The sequence below is a fragment of the Rhinopithecus roxellana genome, chromosome 1, assembly GCF_007565055.1.
Source record: "Rhinopithecus roxellana isolate Shanxi Qingling chromosome 1, ASM756505v1, whole genome shotgun sequence".
Taxonomy (NCBI): Eukaryota; Metazoa; Chordata; class Mammalia; order Primates; family Cercopithecidae; genus Rhinopithecus; species Rhinopithecus roxellana.
The window spans coordinates 51996648-52005998 of NC_044549.1; positions in this window are offsets into that span (position 1 = coordinate 51996648).

Sequence of the window (9351 nt, forward strand, 5' to 3'; positions counted from 1 at the left end):
ACGTAGTTGTGGAAATTGTGGTGCAGCTGGAGGGCATATTTGGTGGAATAATGGGAAGTGGTGGAATTGACAGATGACGTGGACATGGTGGAACTGGAAGAGGTGAAGGAGATGGTGAACATGGAACAGGTGATGAAGTGGATTGAGTTGATGAAGGTGGTATAGATGACAGAGCCAAGGGAGGTGATGGAGGTGGTGGAAATGGTGGAGTTGAGGGAGGTGGTGCAGGTGACAGAGGCAGTCGAGTGGAGGTGGGACAAGTGATGGAGTGGATTAAGTTGATGGAGGTAGTATAGGTGATGGAGTCAAGGGAGGTGGTGGAAAGGATTGAGTTGATGAAGGTGGTGTAGGTAATGGAGTCAAGGGAGGTGATGGAGGTCGTGGAGCAGGTATAACTGTGTTTAAATGTGGGCACAAGTGAATGAGTGGATAAATTGCTTCAATGTTTGATGGAAAAAGAAAGTATGTTTTTAAAACTTGAGCTTGTTTCTGAGATTAGCAATAAAAGCAAAATACCCTAGAATCCCCAGGGTGGGAGCCTCAGATAATTCAATTCACCACCAGTGTTACTCTTCACTGTTGGCCCGTGCAAAGGAGAAGGGAGGACAAGAGGGACAAGGCTTTGCTAAGTCCTTTCCACTACTGTTGAATTTGGGCTTGAGGCTAAGCAAAGTCTACTTAAAAAGATCATAGCACCAAGGCCATTTGGGAAAATCACAGGTCTGAGCTTGTGCAGCTGAAGCCATACAATAGTGTGGAGTGATGGGCTGTGAAGTTGAAATGCTTATTCCTTTGTTTGCTGTTCCTAATAAGAGAAAATGGATGGGAGACACTGTTGGCTTTACAAACACCCACTGCCAATACTGGTGGTTGTATTTATGGGACTTAGCCACAGCCACTCATTGAATTCAGGGGGAGTAACTATAAATACCCACAAAAGACATGATGTGTGGGGGTGGTGACCATCATCGCTACTTTCTTGAGCCTTTAACATATGTATTCATCCCAAGAATTCTATAAAGGAGTTATTATATCCCCATTTCACAGATGAAAAAAAACCAAGACCCAGAGAGGGGAAGTGACTTGCCCTTACAGCCCAGTCAGGACTCGCATCCCATTCACCCATTTACTACTCTGTGAATGCTTGCAGTCTGTGGCTTTGCCTTTTGGTGGCAAGAGCCTCTCTGCCCTTTTCTGGAGGAGGCTGGAAGGTGAAGGACAGGAACCTCTAAGGCAGATGCCAGCAGTGTTGACATCTGAGCAGGCTTTCCCTCTCTTCCCCTTTCTTTTTGCTGTTTCCATCCTGCCCTCTATCTACTTTGGATGATCAGAAGGCCAGCAGCTGCCAGCAACCTTGCAGTGAAAACCCAGCAGGAGTGTTGGAAGTGGGGGTCAAGGGGACCATCACCATCCAAGGACCAGTCAGGTGTCCACCTCAGAGCCTGCTGGGTGACAGAGCTGTGCCCATGCCCAGCTTTGGTCCCAGAAGTTGGGATCAAAGGAACCTGGACATCCAGTGCATCAGCCAGGTGAGGAGACAGGTAGTGGCGCTAATAACAGGCAGTCATAGCAATGACAGTAATAAATGCTGACAGCAGATGCCTGCGGAGCACCTGCTCTGTGCTCCACCCTTTCCATACATCTCATGACATATGGAGGCTGGGCAGGGCCAGCTCAGAGTTTTTAATCACTGGGTGGGATTCCAAGGTCTGTGGAGGAAGTGGACATCCTCTTCTTTCAGGCAGCCAGTTTTTTCCTTGCCTTGGCCTGTTTGGCTTTTTCCCAAGGCTGCATTTCAAAACAGCCCCTCCTGGCTGCCGGGATGTGGGCACAGCTCTGTCACACACCCAGCAGCAGGGGCAGCTGGCCCTAGGCTTCCTGCCCCTCTCTGGGCATGTGGATTGGAGGAAAGCAGCCCTCAAGCCTTCTTCAAAATAGGGAACTGCTCTCCCTGCTTCCTGAAGGGCAAGAACTGTCCCCATGGCAACCATGGGATGAAGAGGCCATATTAACCTTTCTGAGGGCAGGCCTGGCTGAGAGCCTCTTGAGTAACCCCTCCTGGGCGTGGCACTGTACAGGTGACAAGGGGAGTCACATCTCCCAAAGGACATCCCCTAGTCTCACCACCATTCCAAGGGAAAGGCAAGGTTGAGATGTTATACGCATTGGATGAAGGGCAACTTTGAGGTGAACTCAGAGTGGTGGACAGCACAAGGATTTTGGATTTTATTCTCATAACAATGTGGAGCTGTAGAGGAGGTAAAGCAGATGAGGGACAGATTCTTTTTAAAAAATATTTATTTATTTTTAAATTATACTTTAAGTTCTGGGGTACATGTGCAGAACGTGCAGGTTTGTTACATAGGTACACATGTGCCATGGTGGTTTGCTGCACCCATCAATCCGTCACCTACATTAGGTATTTCTCCTACTGCTCTCCCTCCCCTAGCCCCCCACCCCCCAACAGGCCCTGGTGTGTGATGTTCCTCTCCCTGTGTCCATGTGTTCTCATTGTTCAACTCCCACTTGAGTGAGAACATGCAGTGTTTGGTTTTCTGTTCTTGTGTTAGTTTGCTGAGAATGATGGTTTCCAGTTTTATCCATGTCCCTGGAAAGGACATGAACTCATCCTTTTCAATGGCTGCATAGTATTCCATGGTGTATATGTGCCACATTTTCTTTATCCATTCTATCATTGATGAGCATTTGGGTTGGTTCCAAGTCTTTGCTATTGTGAATAGTCCCGCAATAAACATATGTGTGTGTTGTCTTTATAGTAGAAGGATTTATAATTCTTTGGGTATATACCCAGTAATGGGACTGCTGGGTCAAATGGTATTTCTGGTTCTAGATCCTTGAGGAATCATCACACTGTCTTCCACAATGGTTAAACTGCCATTAACAGTCTAAAAGCATTCCTATTTCTCCACATCCTCCCCAGCATCTGTTGTTTTCTGACTTTTTATTGATAGTCTAACTCACATTTTGAAAGTTTTCCATCTGGCCGTGGGCGCTGGTGGGATTTAGTGCAGAGTGACAGGGACTTGGTACTCTGAAAGGTGTTTTTTTCTGGGGGACTTTGCCCTGCAAACCCTGGAGAGATCTGAGTCATGGGGAGAGGTAGTCATTTATTGTTGCGGAGGGCAGAGGAGGGTGGAGACTCTGTGAAGCATTGGTGTTAATTCTTCATTAAACATTTGATACAATTTATCAGTGGTGAATCCTTCTGGTTTGGGGTTTTCCTTGTGGGATTTTTTTTGATTACCAAATGCATCTCTTTATTTGCTGTATTTCTGTTCCGACTTTCTATTTTATTAACAGCTTTGTTGGTTTATAAATGACAAAATAAAGTATACATACTTAAAGCACACACATTGATAAATATCAGCATGTGGACCACATGTGACGCAGAAACCACAGCCACCCCACAGCTCCCCTGTGCCCTTTTATTATCCCAGCTTCCTGCATCTTCATGGCTCCAAGGTGCACCTTCAGACACTCGCTCATCTCTGTTTTGTTGTTTGAAGTTTTAAATTCAAAGCTCCAGGTTTATGTGTCTGATTTGAATTAGATCCTTGTGTTATCTCAGTAGTTATAGGGTTAAATTGTCTATTGTATACTTCTTAGTAACATGTTTCAAAGTAAATAGGCTTAACAGAAAAAGCATAACCCCATATGATTAAATGAACCTAGAAAGCATATCCCCTATGATGGGATTAATCATTTTAAAAAGGATATGCTCATCTTAAGAGACATTATGCATTACTGAATAATTAGGGATTTATTGTCCTTCTCCCACATGGATGTTCAGACTTTGATCATTCATTTTTCAGTACTGACTAGCAGCACTGAAGGACTGATGGTGGCACAGCCATTGTCCACCAGCATCTGGACTCAATGACGGACTGGATCAATGTTCCACACCAGTCCTGAGGAGGAGGTGACAACGCAGTCCAAAATGTACACATTCACAAAGCAACTCACGAGCAGAAGAATGGTTTGTGTGGCCATTTTTTCTGGGGGTGCTTTTGGAGAAAGGTTGGTGCTGTGAAAATGCTGGGACTGCCTGTTACGCCTGGACAAGACAATCACCATGTATCCACTGGAGAGGGCCATGAGCCCTGCAAGGGAGACATCCTGAAATGTCATCAGTATGAAAATTGTCTGCCCAAGGAAGCAACTCAGGGGCCAAACAGAGCAGGATTGAGTGACAAATGTAAGGCTATTTGAGGCAACATTTTTGATAGGAAGAGTGGAGACTCAGAAGCTTCCCCTAATGGATATGTGGAAGACCCACAGGAAGAGAAAGCAATGTGGCTTGTGATGTGAGAATCTTTGAACATTGCCAAACAGGAGCTTCTGGGGTTACAGGTGATGGCTGGGAGGACACTCAGCAGGGAGGTGGTGGAAATGGAGAGGCCTCTCATCAACCTGTACATGTACATAACTGACTTATGTTTGATGTCATCCCCTGAATCCTGAGACCCGAAAATATCTGTAGCTATGAACCCTGTGGGTAGCAGCAATATGATATGGATTAGAGCCACATGACCAATGATCAGGTCAGTGGGCTTGATTCTGTGCTTGAGAAGGCATGTGAGGACGTGGAAAAGAAGAAGCATGGCATTGGCCGAGATCCCAATGCAAACTTCAGAGAAAGCAGCATTTCTTATGGCTATGAAACTGGAAAGTTTTTTGTTTTTATTCATCTTATGGGGAAAATAAGCACATACTGAATGTCTAAGAAGAAAAACAAGAAAAATTCTTTATTACAAATATTACCACTTCCTCCAATCTCAAACATTATTGCCATCATCAAAATACATGAATTAATCCTGATCCATCTTTTCTCCCTTCAGTACTGGACCCCCTCTTCACACCTCCTGGAAGCCATCCCCACCCTCTCTCTTCTCCCATGACTACGCCATCATGGCTGGACCATGATTCCCATTGCTGGGCTTCCGCATTACTTTCATAGTACAACTCCCTATTATTAGGAAGGTATTTTCTTATTTTTACTGTAGTTCTACTTCTTCATAGGCAGAAGCAATGAGTTGTTTCCATCTGTATTTGCAGAAACCTGGTAAAGTTCCAGGTGCAGTACACAGGAAGAGCTCTACTATTTTTGGTGAATTCAATTCAGGAGAATTTCACAGACATGGAAATGAGACCCCCTCATACAATGAGTATCAATGGTATAGCCATGTATACAGTTATATTATCTCAGTGCTATATTTATTTTGGTTCCTTTATTGCCAGGCAAATATATATATATATATTTTTGAGTCTCACTCTGTTGCCCAGGCTGGAGTGCACTCAACACCAGCCCATGAAAGCAGCCAGGAGTGGGGCTTTACCCTGCAAATCTATAGGAGTGGAGCTGCCCAAAGCCATGGGAGCCCATCTCTTACATCAGCAAGGCTTACATGTGCAAGGCTCATTGTAACCTGCAACCTTCTCCTGGGCTCAGGCAATCATTCCACATCAGCTTCCTAAGTATCTGAGTATGATTAAATACTCTTAATCATAAGAGATTAGATGTTGGTAAGTGCGGACTCTGAAGTCAAATGCCTTAAACTAAACCCCCAAACTGACATTTACTAAATGTGTGACCTACAATTGTCACCTATACATCTAAACCCTGATTATCTCACCTATAAATACAAAGGATCATATTACTTACTTCTAGAGATGTTATGTATTAGTCTGTTCTCACACTGCTATAAAGAACTGCCTGAGACTGGGTAATTTATAAAGGAAAGAGGTTTAATTGACTCACAGTTCTGCAGGGCTAGGGAGGCCTCAGAAAACTTACAGTCATGACAGAAAGAGAAGCAAACACTTCCTTTTTCACATGGCAGCAGCAAGGAGAAGTGCTGAGCAAAAGGGTGAAAAGCCTCTTATAAAACCATCAGATCTCATAAGAATTCACTTACTATCTCAAGAAGAGCATGTGGGTAACTGCCCCCATGATTAAATTACCTCCAACTGGGTCCCTCCCATGACACATGTGGGTTATGGGAACTACAATTCAAGGTGAGATTTGGGTGGGGACACAGAGCCAACTCATATCATTCTGCCCCTAGCCCCTCCAAAATCTCATGTTCTCACATTTCAAAACACAATCATGCCCTTCCAACAGTCCCTCAAGTCTTAGCTCATTCCAGCATTAACTCAAAAGTCCAAGTCCGAAGTCTCATCTGAGATGAGGCAAGTCCCTTCCACCTATGAGCCTGTAAAATCAAAAGCAAGTTAGTTACTTTCTAGATACAATGTGGGTACAGGAATTGGGTGAATACACCCATTCCAAATGGGAGAAATTGGCCAAAACAAAAGGGCCAAGGCCCCAAGTAAGTCAAAAATCCAGCAGGGCAGCCAAAGATTAAAGCTCTGAAATGATCTCCTTTGACTCCATGTCTCATATCCAGGGCATGCTGATGTAAGAGATGGGCTCCCATGGCCTTGGGCAGCTCCACTCCTGTAGCTTTGCAGGGTAAAGCCCCACTCCTGGCTTCTTTCACGGGCTGGTGTTGAGTGTCTGCAGCTTTTCCAGGTGCACAGCACAAGCTGTTAGTGGATTGACCATTCTGGGGTCTGGAGGATGGTGGCCCTCTTCTCACAACTCCACAAGACTGCCCCAGTGGGGACTCCGTGTGGGAGCTCCAACCCCACATTTTCCTTCCCCATTTCCCTAGCAGAGGTTCTCCACTTGGGCTCCACTCCTCCAGCAAACTTCTGATTCGACATCCAGGCATTTCCATACATCCTCTGAAATCTACATGGAGGTTCTGAAACCTCAATTCTAGACTTAGGTGCACCTGCAGTCCCAACACCATGTGTAAGCCCCCAAAGCTTGGGGCTTTCACCCTCTGAAGCAATGGCCTGAGATGTATGTTGGCCCCTTTTAGCCACAGCTGGGATGCAGGGCACCAACTCCTGAGACTGCATGAAGCAGCAAGCCCTGGGCCCAGCCCATGAAACGATTATTTCCTGCTAGGCTTCTGGGTCTGTGATGGGAGGGGCTGCTATGAAGACCTCTGACATGCATTGGAGACATTTTCCCCATTGTCTTGGCAAGTAACATTTCACTCCTCATTACTTATGAGAATTTTTGCAGCTGGCTTGAATTTCTCCTCAGAAAATGGGTTTTCCTTTTCTGTCATATCATCAGGCTACAAATTTTCCAAACTTTTATGCTCTGCTTCCCTTTCAAATATAAGTTCCAATTCCAAACCGTATCTTTGTGAATACATAAAAGTGAATGCTTTTAACAGCACCAAGTCACCTCTTGAACACTTTACTGCTTTGAAAATTCTTCCACCAGATGTCCTAAATCATCTCTCTCACATTCAAACTTCCACAGATCTCCAGGACAGGGGCAAAATGCTGCCAGTCTCTTTGCTAAAATGTAGCAAGAGTCACCTTTTCTCCAGTTCCCAACAAGTTCCTCATCTCCATCTGAGACCACTTCAGCCTGGACTTCATTGTCTATGTCACTGTCAACATTTTGATAAAAGCCATTCAGTAAGTCTCTAGGAAGTTCCAAACTTTCCCACATCTTCCTGTCTTCTTCTGAGCCCTCCAAACTGTTCCAGCCTCTGCCTGTTATCCATTTCCAAAGTTGCTTCTACATTTTTGTGTATCTTTACAGCAGCACCCCACTACCTGGTACCAATTTACTGTGTTAGTCCATTCTCACACTGCTATAAAGAACTGCCCAAGACTGGGTAATTTATAAGGAAAGAGGTTTAATTGACTCACCGTTCCACAGGGCTGGGGAAGCCTCAGGAAACTTACAATCATGGCAGAAGAGGAAGTAAACACATCCTTCACATAGTGGCAGCAAAGTGCTGAGCAAAAGGGCTAAAAGCCCCTTATAAAACCATCAGATCTCATGATGACTCGCTCACTATCTTGAGAACAGCATTAGGTAACTGCCCCCATGATTAAATTATCTCCCACCAGGTCACTCCCATGACACAGAGGGATTATGGCAACTAAAATTCAAGGTGAGATTTGGGTGGGGACACAGAGCTAAACCATATCATGGTATGCGTGCAAAAAAATTAAGTAAATGTATCAAATATAGATAGTTCCTGACAAATAATAATCTCCACTGAAATTGCAACTACTATTTTTATTATATAATTCCTCATACATGTGATTGAGAGAATGCAGTTATTTTAAAAATTTTTCAAATTTGTTCATGCCTCAAAGACCAAGGAGCAATGAATGCTAGAATAGTAGACTTTCAACAATCTGTCTTAGGACATTGATGTTTAGAATTTAAAGCTTTTTCTCTGAATCCCTGAAGATATGTATATAGTTGAAACTCATGCCAGAAAAACCTAGTCTAAGTGAGTAGAGTCATCAATTATTAGCAGGACCACATTCCAAAATTTCTTCTCTCTTCATTCTTAGGCACATGAAAATAGTGGTAAATATATTCACTATTTATAAAGATTAGAATAATTTTTCTACAGATATAATTAGAAGACATCTCTCCACTTCTACCATAAAAGGTGGTTCCCCATAGGAGTTCAATCTTTCATGTCTTCTTTAAGTCAGCAAGGATATTTCCCAGTCATGGGGTCCAAGTGTTAAAATTCTACTAAGAAATTTATTAAGAGCTAGTTGTGGAATATTTCACGATTAATACAGTTATCTACTTATTTATAAATGTGAGGTACATAACATTGCATAATTGGTTCAGTCACATATTTTCACAGATTTGTCATCAGAAAATCAATAGTGTCAGTCTAAATGAGGGCACGTGGTTCTTTTTTTTTTTTTTTTTTTTACGTGAGACAGAGTCTTGTTCTGTCACCCAGGCTGGAGTGCAGTGGTGCGATCTCTGCTCACTGCAACCTCTGCCTCCCAGGTTGAGGCAATTCCTCTGCCTCGGCCTCCCAAGTCGCCGGGATTACAAGTGGGTGCCACCATGCCCAGCTAATTTTTGTATTTTTAGTACAGACACGGTTTCACCATGTTGGCCAGGCTGGTCTTGAACTCCTGACCTTAAATGATCCACCTGCTTCAGCCTCCCAAAGTGCTGGGATTACAGGTGTGAGCCACCATGCCCAAGTATATCTTTTTATAGTTGAGTTTAAGAGGTTTTTACAATGTAGATACAAGTCTAAAGCAGGTAAATCCTTTCTGAATATTTTCTCTCAGCATATACCTCTTATTAATACTTTTGTGACTTTTGATGAATAAATGTGGTTTTTATGAAACCTAATTTATCTTTTTTTCTTTTTTTTTTTTTTTCTGTTATGCCTATTGCTTTTGTGTCTTAAGACAGGGGTTCCCAACCCCCGGGACATGGTTTGTGGCCCGTTAGGAACCAGGCCA